Source organism: Dama dama, chromosome X (genome assembly GCF_033118175.1).
Source record: "Dama dama isolate Ldn47 chromosome X, ASM3311817v1, whole genome shotgun sequence".
Taxonomy (NCBI): domain Eukaryota; kingdom Metazoa; phylum Chordata; class Mammalia; order Artiodactyla; family Cervidae; genus Dama; species Dama dama.
In genome coordinates, this window is record NC_083714.1 from 71,069,728 (window position 1) to 71,085,402 (window position 15,675).

Consider the following 15,675-nt stretch of genomic DNA (forward strand, 5'->3'; position numbering starts at 1 on the left):
GCTCAAGGTGCACCCCACCCTCTGAGTCTGAGTTTTGTCACACTAAATGTTAAAAAACAATAAAAATAGTAATGTAAGGAGAAAAAGATATTCCCTGTTACATTTCAATACGTTTCATAAGCTTGCTAGGGCAAGAGTGCAATCAACAACTATAGTAACGTGAATCTTCTTTTCATCCACCTCTCATTTTTTTTTTCCTTGAATGAGGAAACACATTGGTCTAGCAAGAATAGTTTTTGCGCCTTGAAGATAGCAATTCTAGAATAGATTCATCTAAAATACAGCAGTCTGCATTATGTTGCTTTGTTTGTTTAGAGAGGGTAATACTGAACAGTCTTCAAAGAAAATGAGGTGAAGATCCAGTACTTCAAGAACATAATATGTTTTGAGATGATTGAGCAGTCAGGTACACTTGTAGGGTTTTTTGTATTTAGAAGATCCTGAGTTCTTGATTGTTGGCCAGCTTTCAGGCAGGTAAAAATCAATGCAGTCTGTACATTTTTCTAAGTTTACCCAAAAAAAAGCTCTGTTCCTTATGTGGCACATGCTTTATGCTGCTGAAGACTAAACCCTCAAAATACAACCTAAGCAGGGAACTAATAATTTATTAGAGAAAATCATTGGTGTTCCTACTAATTTCTGTCCCATAGAAGAATTGGTGGTAATGGATAAATAACATGTCCTGGGCAGATGAACTCAACCTGGTAGATAAAAGTTTGCTTGGGTCACAGTTGCCTATGAATATGGGTTTCAAAACAAACATAAAGCCTTAACTTAGTATTTCATTATGTTTTAGAATCACATTGTCTTAACGTTTCAAACATCTATTTCAGTTCTCCTAGTAAGGAGAAGTACATGTTTGTTTTGGCTTTTTGTAAATATATATGCAGTGATCTATAGCTTAAAAAAAATTGTGTTTCTGTGACAATGTTTGTTAATCCAGCCAACTGAATTATTTACAGAAAATTGAGCATGTAATAGTTCATGTACCAGTAAGAACTGTCCCCCACCCCGAACCTTAGTTCCCTGAATGGTTCTAAGATTATTTGTAAAAACTGAAAACTCAGTGATTAAAGAGAAGTGAGAATTCAAAAAAAAAAAAAAAAAGTAAAACACGATGCTGTGAAAGTGCTGCACTCAATACACCAGCAAATTTGGAAAACTCAGCAGTGGCCACAGAACTGGAAAAGGTCCGTTTTCATTCCAATCCCAAAGAATGCACAAACTACCTCACAATTGCACTCATCTCACACACTAGGAAAGTAATGCTCAAAATTCCCCAAGCCAGGCTTCAGCAATATGTGAACCATGAACTTCCAGAGGTTCAAGGTGGTTTTAGAAAAGGCAGAGGAACCAGAGATCAAATTGCCAACATCCACTGGATCATTGAAAAAGCAGGAAAACATGTTTTCAGAAAAACATCTATTTCTGGTTTATTGACTATGCCAAAGCCTTAGACTGTGTGGATCAAAATAAACTATGGAAAATTCTGAAAGAGATGGGAATACCAGACCACCTGACCTGTTTCTTGAGAAACCTGTATGCAGGTCAGGAAGCAACACACAGAACTGGACATGGACCAACAGACTGGTTCCAAATAGGAAAAGAGGTACATCAGGGCTGTATATTGTCACCCTGCTTATTTAATTTGTATGCAGTGTACATCATGAGAAATTCTGGGCTGGAAGAAGCACAAGCTGGAATCAAGATTGCCAGGAGAAATATCAATAGCCTCAGATACGCAGATGACATCACACTTATGGTAGAAAGTGAAGAGGAACTAAAAAGCCTCTTGATGAAAGTGAAAGGGGAGAGTGAAAAAGTTGGCTTAAAGCTCAACATTCAGAAAACTTAGATCATGTCATCTGGTCCCATCACTTCATGGGAAATAGATGGGGAAACAGTGGAAACAGTGTCAGACTTCATTTTGGGGGGGCTCCAAAATCACTGCAGATGGTTATTACAGCCATGAAATTAAAAGACACTTACTCCTTGGAAAGAAAGTTATGACCAACCTAGATAGCATATTAGAAAGCAGAGACATTGCCAACAAAGGTCCATCTAGTCAAGGCTATGTTTCTTCCAGTGGTCATGTATGGATGTGAGAGTTGGACTGTGAAGAAAGCTGAGCACCGAAGAACTGATGCTTTTGATCTGTGGTGTTGGAGAAGACTCTTGAGAGTCCTTGAACTGCAAGGAGATCCAAACAGTCCATCCTAAAGGAGATTAGTCCTGGGTGTTCATTGGAAGGACTGATGCTGAAACTGTAACTCCAATACTTTGGCCACCTCATGCAAAGAGTTGACTCATTGGAAAAGACCCTAATGCTGGGAGGGATTGGGGGTAGGAAGAGAAGGGGACAACAGAGGATGAGATGGCTGGATGGCATCACCATCTCGATGGACATGAGTTTGAGTAAACTCCAGAAGTTGGTGATGGACAGGGAGGCCTGGCATACTGCAATTCATGGGGTAGCAACGAGTCAGACACGACTGAGCGACTGAACCTACTGACTGACCATTAATCATGCTCATATAATATAACAATTTTAATAAATATTGGATAAATATTGCTTTTGTTTGGACTGCTCCATGGATCAGCTGTTCCCTCATCTCCCCCTTTCTGAGCTTCCCTGTTCCCTGAGACAAAACAATATTGAAATTAGGCAATAATAACCCCACAAAAGTCTCTAAGTGTTTAAGTTAAAGGAACAGTTACAGGTCTCTCTCTCTCTCAATCAATAGCTAGAAATGATTAAGCTTATGCATGTGAAAGTTTAGATAGGCCAAAAGCTAGGCCTCTTGTACAAAAAGTTTGCCAATGCAAAGGAAATGCAAAAGAAAAGTTTTTAAAGAAAGTTAAATTACTACTCTGATGAAGACACAAATGATAAGAAAGCTAAACAGCTGTATTGCTCATATTGCAAAAGTTTTAGTGGTCTGGATAGTTTAAGGCAAGAAACTATCTACATAATATGAAAGTGTAAGGTGAAATAGCAAACCCTGATATGGGAGTTTTAGCAAGTTATCCAGAAGATCTAGCTAATTAATTAAGGTAGATACACTAAACAATAGATTTTCAGTGTAGACAAAACAGCCTTCTACTGGAAGAAGACACTATCTAAGACTTTCATAGCCAGAGAGGAGCAGTCAATGCTTGCCTTCAAAGTTTCAAAGGACAGGCTGATTCTCTTCTTGGAGGTTAATCCAGCTGGTGACTAAATGGAAGACAGTATTCATTTACCATTCTGAAAAACTTAGGAACTTTAAAATTATGCTAAATCTATTCTGCCTGTGTTCTATAAATGGAACAACAAAAGCCTGGTTGACAGCACATCTGTTTACAACATGGTTATCTGATTTCTTTTTTTTTTTTTTTGGCCAAGCCACATGGCATGCAGGATCTTAGTTCCCCAGTCAGTGATAAACCCACGCCCCCTGCAGTGGAAGCATGATCTTAACCACTGACCACCGGGGAAGTTTCTTTTTTAAGCCCATTGTTGAGAACTACTGCTCAGGAAAAAAAAAAATTCCTTTCAGAATAATACTGCTAATTGGCAATGCACCCAGTCACCAAAGACTTCTGATAGAGATGAACAATGAGATTAATATTCTTTTGATGCCTGCTAACACAATATTCATTTTGCAGCCCATGGATCAAGGAGTGATTTCAACTTTCAAGTCATTATTTAATAAATACATTTCATAAGGCTATAGTTTCCATAAATAGTGATCCCTCTGATGGATCTGGGCAAAGTAGGTTGAAAATTTTCTGGAAAGGATTTGCCATTTTAGATGCCATTAAAGAACATTCATAACTCATGGGAAGAGTTCAAAATATCAACATTCACAGGAGTTTGGAGGAAGGATTTTGAGTACTAAATAAGTGTAGCTGATAAAGGGGAGACAGATTCTGAGAAGATTGATTCCAATTTTGAAATAAGTTCTACTGTGTTCAGTCACTCATTCATTCAGTCACTGATTCATTCCGAATGCATGAATTGTAGCCTGCCAGTCTCTTCTGTCCACAAGATTTTCCAGGCAAGAATATTCAAGTGGGTTGCCATTTCCTTCTCCAAGTTCTACTATAGGTAAAATGTTATCAAACAACATTGCCTACTGTTTTTTTCAATAAACTTATAAGGTTCATAAAATAATTTAGAAGTAAAAATTAAATTTCTAAATTAGATTAAATCATGTAATCACATTTGCCATTCAATTAGAAACTGAAGCGAAGATGGGAGTAAAATCCTGTATAGTATAAGTGGTAAGATCCAACATAGTATCCATAAGGATACATATTTGAAAACATGACTTTATATAAAGTGATCTTAGGTTAACAAAAATATCTTCTCATCTTTCCTATTACATAACTGTTTTGCACAGAACTGACAAAAATTTTTGCTTCCTCAAGGCTTCCTTGGTGGCTTAGATTGTAAAGAGCCTTCCTGCAAAGTTGGAGACCTGGGTTTGATCCCTCGGTCAGAAAGATTCTCTTAAGAAGTGTATGGCTACCCATTCCAATTTTCTCACCTGGAAAATTCCGTGGGCAGAGGAGCCTGGCGGGCTACAGCCCACAGGTTCACAAAGAGTCAGACATGACTAAATGACTAACACTTGCACACACTTTGACTTCTCAAAGGTATCAGATTGGCTGGGTGGATAAGAAACATCTTTGAGGTTCATCCTTTAAACTTGATATTCAATTTTTATAAAGTGTTTTGTTTTATAGAGTTTGATATGCTGTTTCTCTAGTGAGTTTGTGTTCCCTATAATCTTTTTCATGTTAACATTTCAATCTTCCTGGAAAATCTTCATCTCTATGAATCTCACTGGTATTGAAGTTAAGGTAAATGTCCCACATTTTTTAAAATATAGAAAAATAGAACATGGTGGCTTAGTAGTTTCAACAAAGGATTTGTGTACCCCCATCTATTTCATCTCAATAAGAATACTTATTTTTTAAATATGTGAACCAATAAAAATATTCACATAACACTATTTAATAAATATTCCTAATATGATTTGGTGTTAATATTAACAAATCACACTTCTCCCACAATATATCTGGTACGTATGTTGAAACCATGGCAACTATTATAATATAAATCTTTATCTTTGCAAAATAGCAAAGAAACAGGATTATTCACTAAAATTTCCAAATTTGTAATTATTTGACTTTGCGATACTGTATAGTAAGCAAAAAATTAATGTTTTTATCTGTTCTATAGTCTTTTGACTAAAGGTACACAATAGCAATTAATAAATTTCTTATAAAGAAATATCTAGTTGTACTAGCTAAAATTTAATTCTTGAAATATTACTGCCCTAGAAAATACCCTCTAAGAAGCTTGTGCAATTTTTATTCTTACATTATGTAAATTATTGCACTACATGTCTTAAGGAGTTTCTAAGGAGTTCAGGAAAGCTTAAGTATACAGTATGAATATCTTTGTTTAAAAATGGTTGTGTGTGTGTGTGTGTGCTCAGTTGTGTCTGACTCTGTAACTGTATGGACTGTAACCCATCAGGCTCTTCTGTCCATGGAATATTCCAGGCAAGAATATTGGAGTGGGATGTTATTTCTACTCTAGGGGATCTTTCTAATGCAGGGATTAAACTTGTGTCTCTTGCTTCTCCTGGATTCTTACCACTGTGCCACCAAAAGTTCTAAAGCCAGAGTCTGATAATTTAATATAATTTCAAAAGTCTTATACATGTAAGTGTAATTTTTCCTTTTCCCTATTGTAGACTATAAAAGTATTCACAGTTGATAATAAGCCTTAGGTTATATAGACTATAGACATATCAAATTTATGTAAATAAGGTCACTTGCTTCAGGTCTTACAAAATCATCAGCTTTTCAAGATTTCTACCTAGACAGGACTATTTAAAATGTGATCTGGCCAGCTCCTAAAAATCAACTTGCAAACTTCCTACCTCTGCACTAAGTTTTTCCATAGTACTTGTCACCTTCTAACATATTACAAAATTATCCTCAGATTGATTGCTTATTTTTTCTCTTTTCCCACTAAAATATAAATTCAGAGAAGGCAGGGAATTTTTTTTTCTTCTGTTTTATCCTCTGATATAATAGAGCTACCTAGAACAAGTCCTGTTATAGAAGATCCAATAAATATTTATTAAAGAAAATTGTATTATACATATAAAATTGTCATAACATCACAACCATTAAGGCTGTATTTTAGTTATATATTTTATATATAATTATACATAATTTTATGTATAATTATGTAAATATACATATATATTTAGTTATATATTTAGTTTAGAATATATCATGTTCTTCTTTTAAAAATTTTCTCTCTCAAAGATATATTATTAGTATTATCTCTTGAATATTGTATCCTTCTCAAGGCTTTCAAACAAACTTCTCATTCTGTTCTAATATGTTTTTAATGTTTGAAATTTTAAAAAAGGAAACATCTCCTTAATAAATGCGTTACTCCTTAACTAATCCTGAGTTCTTTTTAATATATTCTTAAATCTCACTGCATTATAATGTGAACATCTTTTCAGTTTCTATGCTGTATTTTACTTTAATCTGTATCTTTTCTTTCATCCATACTATTTCCTAATTTATTCACCACAGTCTGACTAAAGGCATCTTGCCTCTACTATTTACTCTTATATATGCTTAATTGCAGCATAGATTTACTTGATGATAATGATAGTACAGTATTTGTTAGTATACTGTATTTAGTAAATAATTTTTTTCTTTAAAAAATGAAGGCAACTTAGAGCTACTTCTTATATTTGAATAGTAAAGGTAACATTAAGTCTAATTTCTTAAAGAGGAAACAAGTGCAACTGAATTTAGGATAATATAAACTCTGTCTGAAAAGAGTTTCTTACTGATGTCCTCACTTCTCTTTTATTGACTACTTTGGAAGAATGAACACTATATTTATCAATAGCTAATCTTTCTGGACAGCAATAATGGAAATTTGAAAGATAAAAGGAAAGACCAAATACTCTCAGAATACTGTAGAGCCTACCACACTTAAAATGCATTTCTATTGATAAATCTTTCTTTTGAGAAATTCCATATATTAGATCTTATTTTACCCAATGTCTAGTTTGTCCCTGTACTGGTTAGCATAATTATTGAGGTGCCTCTGTGGTATCATTACTAATACATTACTGCAGCATGACAGAAAAATCTCATTTATCCTTAGAATACTGATGAAAAATAGGTATTATATTATTCATATTAATGAAATTAATGAACTCAAAGATCTTTTACAGTCCTTCAGGCACAATGTTAGGCCATAATCTTTCACAATTTTCTCTCTGAAAAAGATAATTGACTTTATTATTTTGACAATATAAGACTCTTACTAAACTCAGGAAAGCTCACAGCTAAGAAAGATTACATAAATGGGTCAATGGCTTAATATTAATACTTTCCAAGTCAAGTTCTAAGGTACACCAAATAAAGTCAAGATATTTTTTTCAGTTTTAGTATAAATATTTACCTGCTTGTTTAAGATATTCATAAAAATTCAATTTTTCATAAAATCTGCTTGAGCAAATTTTCAGAGCATTATATATAATATGTTAATAACAAATAAGCTAGCTCAAACACATTTATGAATCAAACAAGTAAATTTACTAAGGGTATGCACACAGACAGTAAAGAATCTGCCTGCAGTGCAGGAGACCTGGGTTCGATCCCTGGGTTGGGAAGATCCCCTGGAGAAGGAAATGGCAACCCACTCCAGTACCCCTGCCTGGAAAACCTCATGGAGAGAGGAGCCTGGTGGGCTGCAGTCCATGGGGTCACAAAGAGTCGGGCATGACTGAGTAACTAACACTTACTTACTTATGCACACAGAGTTCAGATGTTCAGAAAACATCATATTTTTGTCAATGATTTATATTACAGAAAATTATATTCACTTACAGGGGAAATAACTTTGACATCTTCAATTTAAAAATGAGAACACTGACATTCTGCTAAAAGATGTAGCTTTGGCATTTTTGATAGCACCTATGGATATCTTACTCTTTGCTTTTTGTATACCACAGATAGAGTTTTATTTACAGAGTTAATTTTAAGATACTACATTTACTTCTAAATACTTTAAAGAAATTACAGAGGATTTGAATTAAGATTCTGCGTGTGTCTCCACATTTTGAAATTGGCACTTTATTCCTACTAAATTATTCTATCTATCTATCTACAGGTATAGATTTTTTTTGGCTCAAGGAAGCCTTTCCATTTTTACTATTTCTCTCACATGTGGGAGTGCCTCAGATGTGTTTCTTCCAATATAAGAGAGTTTGGGAGATAATGCATTAATTTGAAAATTTTTTAAAAAATGCATTCTACATCTACATTTGTTACCAATATATTTTAATATCAATTGAAATTGGCACCATCTATACTACTTTCCTGGAGAAGGAAATGGCAACCCACTCCAGCATTTTTACCTGGAGAATTCCATAGACAGAAAAGCCTAGCGGGCTACTGTCCTTTGGGTTGCCAAGAGTTGGACACGACTAAGCACTCATACTGCTTTCTATCCATGAAAGGATAATTCTAAAAGCTTTATGTAGAATCTTGTGACCATCATGGTGACTATGTGACTACTACAGTTGTTTCTATGGTAATCAGTTGTCAAGCGAGACCAAGAAAGAAAGAAAGGAAGGAAGAAAAAATGAGCTAAAAATAGATGATTCAGATATTCATCACCTAAATGATGAATCACATAACATATTCTATCTTTGGATTATTTGAGGCTTCATTCCTTGTACACCCTTTTAAAGTTTTGTAATCTTATTATTTAAGCACAGAACCACTGTGAAGCATTATTGTAACTTATGTACTAAAGACCACGTGCATGTGTGCTCAGTTGCTAAGTTGTGTCAGACTCTTTGGGACCCCATAGACTGTAGCCTGCCAGGCTCCACTATCCATGGGATTTTCCAGGCAAGAATACTGGAGTGCATTGCCATTTCCTTATCCAGGTGATCTTCCTGATCCAGGGATCGAACCCTGGGTTTCCTGTGTCTTCTGCATTGGCAGGTGAATTCTTTACCAATGAACCACCTAGAAAGAGACCACAAGGTCTTTGGAAAGGACATGCATGATAAAGTATTAGGAAAGAGGCACTATCAGCAGCCATGTCTGGGATTTCTCCTGCTTGACAGCTACGGATCACACTTGTGACTGGGGAAAGGCTTTATGTTCTTTCTAGTTTGTATCTTTAGGTTCTTTGATGTTGTTTGTATACATCAACAACAATGATGAAATTGAATTCTTTCCCCCAGCCTACTCAAGAAGTTTGTATTTCTACACATTTTACATAAAAGGGAAAGTCAAGCTAATTTTTCAAAATAGTCAATATTCAAATGATTTTGAATCTTATTGGGACAACATCTACTCCACCCCCATCCTCCACAGTTCAGCTCAGTTCAGTCCCTCAATCGTGTCTGACTGTTTGTGAGCCCATGAACTATAGCACGCCAAGCCTCTCTGTCCACCACCAACTCCTGGTGTTTGTTCAAACTCTTGTCCATCAAGCCAGTGATGCCATCCAACCATCTCATGCTCTGTCATCTCCTTCTCCTCCTGCCTTCGATCTTTCCCAGCATCAGGGTCTTTACCCATGAGTCAGTTCTTCCTATCAGGTGGCCAAAATATTGGAGCTTCAGTTTTAGCATCAATCCTTCCAATGAATATTCAGGACTGATTTCCTTTAGAATGGACTGGTTTGATCTCCTTGCAGTCAAAGGGACTCTCAAGAGTCTTCTCCAACACCACAGTTCAGAAGCATCAATTCTTTGGTGCTCAGCTTTCTTTATGGTTCAAATCTCACATCCATACATGACTACTGGAAAAACCATAGCTTGGATAGATGGACCTTTTTTGGCAAAGTAATATCTCTGCTTTTTAATATGCTATCTAGGTTGGTCAAAACTTTTCTTCCAAGGAACAAGCATCTTTTAATTTCATGGCTGCAGTCACCATTTGCAGTGATTTTGGAGCCCAAGAAAATAAAATCTGTCACTGTTTCCCCATCTATTTGCCATGAAATGATGGGACCAGATGCCATGATCTTTGTTTTTTTTTTTTTAATGTTGAGTTTTAAGCCAGATTTCTTTCACTTTCATCAAGAGGCTCTTCAGTTCCTCTTCCTTTTCTGCCATAAGGGTGGTGTCATTTGCATATGTAAGATTATTGATATTTCTCATGGCAATCTTAATTTCAGCTTGTGCTTCCTCCAACCCAGCATTTCGCATGATGTACTCTGCATATAAGTTAAATAAGCAGGGTGATGATATACAGCCTTGACATACTCCTTTCCCAATTTGAAACCAGCCTGTTGTTCCATGTCCAGTTCTAACTGTTGCTTATTGACCAACATACAGATTTCTCAGGAGGCAGGTCAGGTGGTATTCCCATCTCTTTCAGAATTTTCCAGTTTGTTGTGATCCACAAAGTCAAAGGCTTTGATGTAGTTAATAAAGCAGAAGTAGATGTTTTTCTGAAACTCTCTTGCTTTGTCAATGATCCAACAGGTGTTGGCAATTTGTTCTCTGGTTCCTCTACTTTTTCTAAATCCAGCTTGAACATCTGTACATTCTTGGTTCATGTACTGTTGAAGCCTCACTTGGAGAATTTGGAGAATTAGCTAGCATGTGAGATTATGTGGTTGTTTGAACATTCTTTGGCATTGTCTTTCTCTGGGATTGGAATGAAAACTGACCTTTTCCATTTCTGTGGCCACTGCTGAGTTTTCCAAATCTGCTGGCATATTGAGAGCATCATTTTAACAGCATCATCTTTTAGGACTTGAAATAGCTCAGCTGGAATTTCATCACCTCCACTAGCTTTCTTCATAGTGATACTTCCTGAGGCCCACCTAACTTTGGGCTCCAGGATGTCTGACTATAGTTGAGTGATCACACCATCACAGTTATCTGGGTCATGAAGATCATTTTTGAATAGTTCTTCAGTGTATTCTTGCCACCTCTTCTTAGATGAAGACTAATTAGGAAATCTAATATGTACCTTGAATTTGGGGTTCAAAGAATAATAAGGAAAACAAAAATTTTAAACTGTTCTAAAAATATTGTTTTTTTCTTTGAGGACTGCCTGAATTGAAAGGTAATTCTCAGGTTCAAAGGTTTCTTTTCTATTTTTTTTTTTTTTTTTAATTTCAGAGGCAAGCATACTGTCAGAGTATTTCAAATCACTTGAAATACAATATGTCTATTACAAATATTTTATTTACAAAACCCTCTTTCACACACACAAAAAAACAGTCCTTGCTAAAGTAAAGTATATTATAGAAATTTATTTTGACTGTTTCTTCCCAATAAATCCTTATATAATTTTCAATTATTATTTCTACCAAATCTAAAAGAGAGTTATCAAAAATGATGGGAAACTTTATTGATTCAAGTTATAAGTACTTCCAGTTTTCTTTTTTAATTAACAAACAAATCACAGAACCTGTATTTATTTAGTTTTACTTTTTGAAAACATCTCTCTCTATTAAGATTTTGGAGAGCATACTTTATAAAATGCCAGTCTCTACTGGTAGGACTTTGAGTCAGCTAATTCTATTTTCTTTTTCTTCAGCCACTGAAAGAAACCCAGAGAATGAATGTGTGATCTGCTTTGGTTTCTCGAATGTAATCATTCATGATTTTACATTCATTAATTCTCTGCATATTCATTTTCATCCCGATGCTACTATTGGCAAGAGCTAAAATTGAGAGTTGCTCTCGTAGTTGCTCTTTCTCATTAGAGTACAAGGGCTTTACTACATTAATGAGGTCCATGAACACAAATAAATAACAGATAAGTAAAAATTTGGAAATTTCTAAGAGTGATAATGGCACTAAATAATATTACATATAGATTCACTGGACTGTGATTAACATTTCTCTGAAAGGCATCAGAGCCTTTTTCTGCTGTTAGAACATTTACCACATGGAATAAATCTAAATTAACACTAGAAACCCTGACTAAAGCATTTAGTATGAATAACCCATCCGAAAACAAGCAATGGTGTTTTACTCATTACATCAACACAAATTGCAACACTAATTACCGCCTATTCTGTAAACATCAATCCAAATGTGTTCTTTACTCTTGATTTGCTTTAAAAAATCATTCATCCTATAAGCACATAAAAAGGGGACTTTTCCAAAGTGTTAACTATAATGCCTCAGGGAAAATGTGGTGTTTTAAGGAGCTCTACTCTTTAATCAAGTCAGCTATATAAATCTAACATAGAGTCGTTTATTTATAAGGTGTGTGGATCTGATTTTTATATTATTCAGTGATTCCCTCTGTGACCTTTATCAATCCTGTATTAATATTTCATCAATTAATAATGTAACAAAATTTAGGGTTTAAACTGGACATAATTTCCTGTCTCACTGCTAGTGCTCTTGTTTTCTCACTTCAGTTACATATAACTTTGTAGGTAGTGGGTAAAAGGACAAAGACCACTGACTATTCTTCCCTTGACTTTCAAAACTTTTGTACAAATATTACCTCTTCTTTTCTCAGAGATATTAACAATAATTAAAATTCTTATTAAAGCATAAGTGATATAGTCTTTTCAGAGATACATGAAAAGGGATTGAACTGGAATTTCACTAAGAATTCCTGTCACAAACATTGTAGTTGTTCAGTCACTCAGTCATGTCCAACTCTGCGACGCCATGGCGAGCAGCATGCCAGGCTTCCCTGTGCTTCACCATTTCCAGGAGCTTACTCAAACTCATGTCCATAGAGTTGATGATGCCATCCAACCATCTCATCCTCTGTTGGTCCCTTCTCTTCCTGCCTTCAGTCTTTCCCAGCATCAGGGTATATTCCAATGAGTCGGCTCTGCATCAGGTGGCCAAAGTATTGGAGTTTCAGCTTCAGCATCACTCCTTATGTATATTCAAGACTGATTTTCTTTAGGATTGACTAGTTTGATCTCTTTGCAGTGCAAGGGACTCTCAAGAGTCTTTGCCAACACCACAGTTCAAAAGCGTCAATTCTTTGGAGCTCAGCTTTCTTTATAGTCTAAATCTCATAGCCATTCATGACTACTAGAAAAACCATAGCTTTGACTAGACAGACCTGTTGGCAAAACAATGTCTCTGCTTTTTAATATGCTGTCTAGGTTTTTCATAGCTTTCCTTCCAAGGAGTAAGTGTCTTTAATTTCATGGCTGCAGTCACCATCTGCAGTGATTTTTGAGCCCCCCCTCCCAAAAAAAATAAAGTTTGTCACTCTTTCCATTGTTTCCCCATCTGTTTGCCATGAAGTGATGGGACCAGATGCCATGATCTTTGTTTTCTGAATGTTGAGTTTTAAGCCAGCTTTTCCACTCTTCTCTTTCACTTTCGTCAAGAGGCTCTTTAGTTCCTCTTCATTTTCTGCTTTTAGAGTGGTATCATCTGCATATTTGAAGTTGTTATTTCTCCTGGCAATCTTGATTCCAGCTTGTGTTTCATCCAGCCTGGCATTTTGCATGAAGTATTCTGCATATAAGTTACATAAGCAGGGTGACAATGTACAGTTTTGATGTACTCCTTTCCTAATTTGGAACCAGTCCATTATTCCATGTCCAGTTCTAGCTGTCACAACCTAGAACACATTAAATGCATGTGCATTGTGCATGTATGGTATATCTGTCTCTCTGTGTGTAATTTTACTTGTCTTATGAGGAAATTTCTCTTTAATTTTCTTAGCTGCATTATGTGACTTCTTGTTCTTGGAAAAATAATCAAATCTCCTTAAACAAAGGCAGTTGCTTTTAACACTAGTTTCACAGTTACTAATCTCATTCCTCTTTTGATTTATATTTAGGACTAGGAGAACATTTAGAGGTTGTTCTCACACTCTCCTTTCATTTTCATCTATTCAGGTGGGAATGTGAAATGGTTTTCATACTCAAAGAGCTATCAGTAAATCTGTCAGATTATGGTCCATTTCACTCACTCATACATTCTTACATTCATTCATAATAAATCATGATTAGTTTTAAAATATGCTTAGCTTTATTGATGGAAAGAAGGGAAGGTAGTTTTATAAGTGAGGTATAATTAAGACATTTGGGTTAAAAATATACTAAGATCTTGAAGGAATGAAAGAATGCCCTTTCACAGAAATATCAATTGTATTAGATAACTTACCTTGGACAGGATTTTTGAATAGATGAATACATTTGGGGTATTTATCTTTTACAAAGTGTTTTCAAATGTAGGGTCTGATAAGTTTTTTTTTTTTTTTTAACCAATTAGCTTTAGGGATAATTTCTCAACCTGTATTAAATAACCATATTCTATTTGTCAAAATAGCTAGCATTTTGAAATAGGTTATAAGCTTTCTAAAAATATTGGAATCATGTTGTTGTTTAGTCGCTAAGTCAGATCTGACTCTTTTTCATCCCCATGGACTGTAACCGCTTAGGCTCCTCTGTCCATGAGATTCTCCAGGCAAAAACACTGAGGTGGTTTGCCATTTCCTTCTCCAGGGGATCTTCCTGACCCAGGGATGGAACCTGCCTCTCTTGCATTGGCAGGTGGATTCTTTACCACTGGGCCACCAGGGAATTGTAACATATGTAATTAAAAAAGAAAAAAAAAAATGTGTTCAGTGATTCAAATATTCTTAATGGGAAATTATCCTATTATAACACTGTTAAATGAAGATACTGAATTCATTTTTATATATTATATTAATCTAAAAAAATATTCATTTATGCATGTAATCTGTTGGGCATTTCTATACTTTATGATCCAAATACTTTAATCTTGTATTCTGGCTAACTCGTGTTAGTTATTCAGTCATGTCTGACTCTTTGTGACCCCCCTGGATTGTAACCCACCAGGCTCCTCTGTCCATGGGCTTCTCCAGGCAAAAAGACTGGAGTGGATTGCCATTCCCTCCTCCAGGGTATCTTCCTGACCAAAAGACTCAACCCCAGTCTCCTGGATTACAGGCAGATTCTTTACTGTCTCAGCCACCAGGGGAGCCCTCTGTCTAATAAGGCACTATATACACTTCTGTTCAAGCTTCATACTCATCAAAGGCAATATATCAGATATTACACTGCTTATTTAGTTAAATATATGATTTCGGTAATAATGTTGTAAATATTTTAAAATTTTCATGTCAAGTTAGCCATAACTTAAAGTCAAAAAGTGCATTTCTTACAGTAGAATAGAATACCTTATTTTTACTTTGACTATAAACATACATGTGCATTAGCTATCTCTATGATTAAAATCTACTCAATTTATATTTTTACCATGTGACATCAGTATTTTCCAGTAAAAATATCTTTCTATTTCCAACCAGTTCTATAGCATAATAGTTTTAAATTTTAGGAAATGCAGTGTTTAGTTTAAAATGTGATACTATGTTTTTTATGAAATTATACAAAGTAGACCAAAACGACTTCCCCTATATAGACATGAGCTATTAAATAGCTAAGCAAGTAGAACAGAGTTCATAAAAACTCAATTCATCTAGAGTTTCAGCTTCATGGAAAAATCATGAGTTTTTTCCTTTCCTCACTTGCCTCCCACCATCTTCAGTACTCCAAAAGCTGCTAGTGATCATAGAAATGGAACCATGTATCAAATGTTGCAGGTGGTATAAAAAGAAAAGAAAGAAATGCTAAAGTCAATC

The 15,675-nt window shown here is 35.3% G+C and overlaps 1 protein-coding gene across 6 annotated transcripts in view; it reads right to left on the reverse strand.

The window, feature by feature from the left end:
* The window catches only part of PCDH11X (protocadherin 11 X-linked), a 904,836-nt gene that overhangs the window by 86,825 nt on the left and 802,336 nt on the right, over positions 1 to 15,675 (reverse strand). The window lies entirely within an intron of this gene.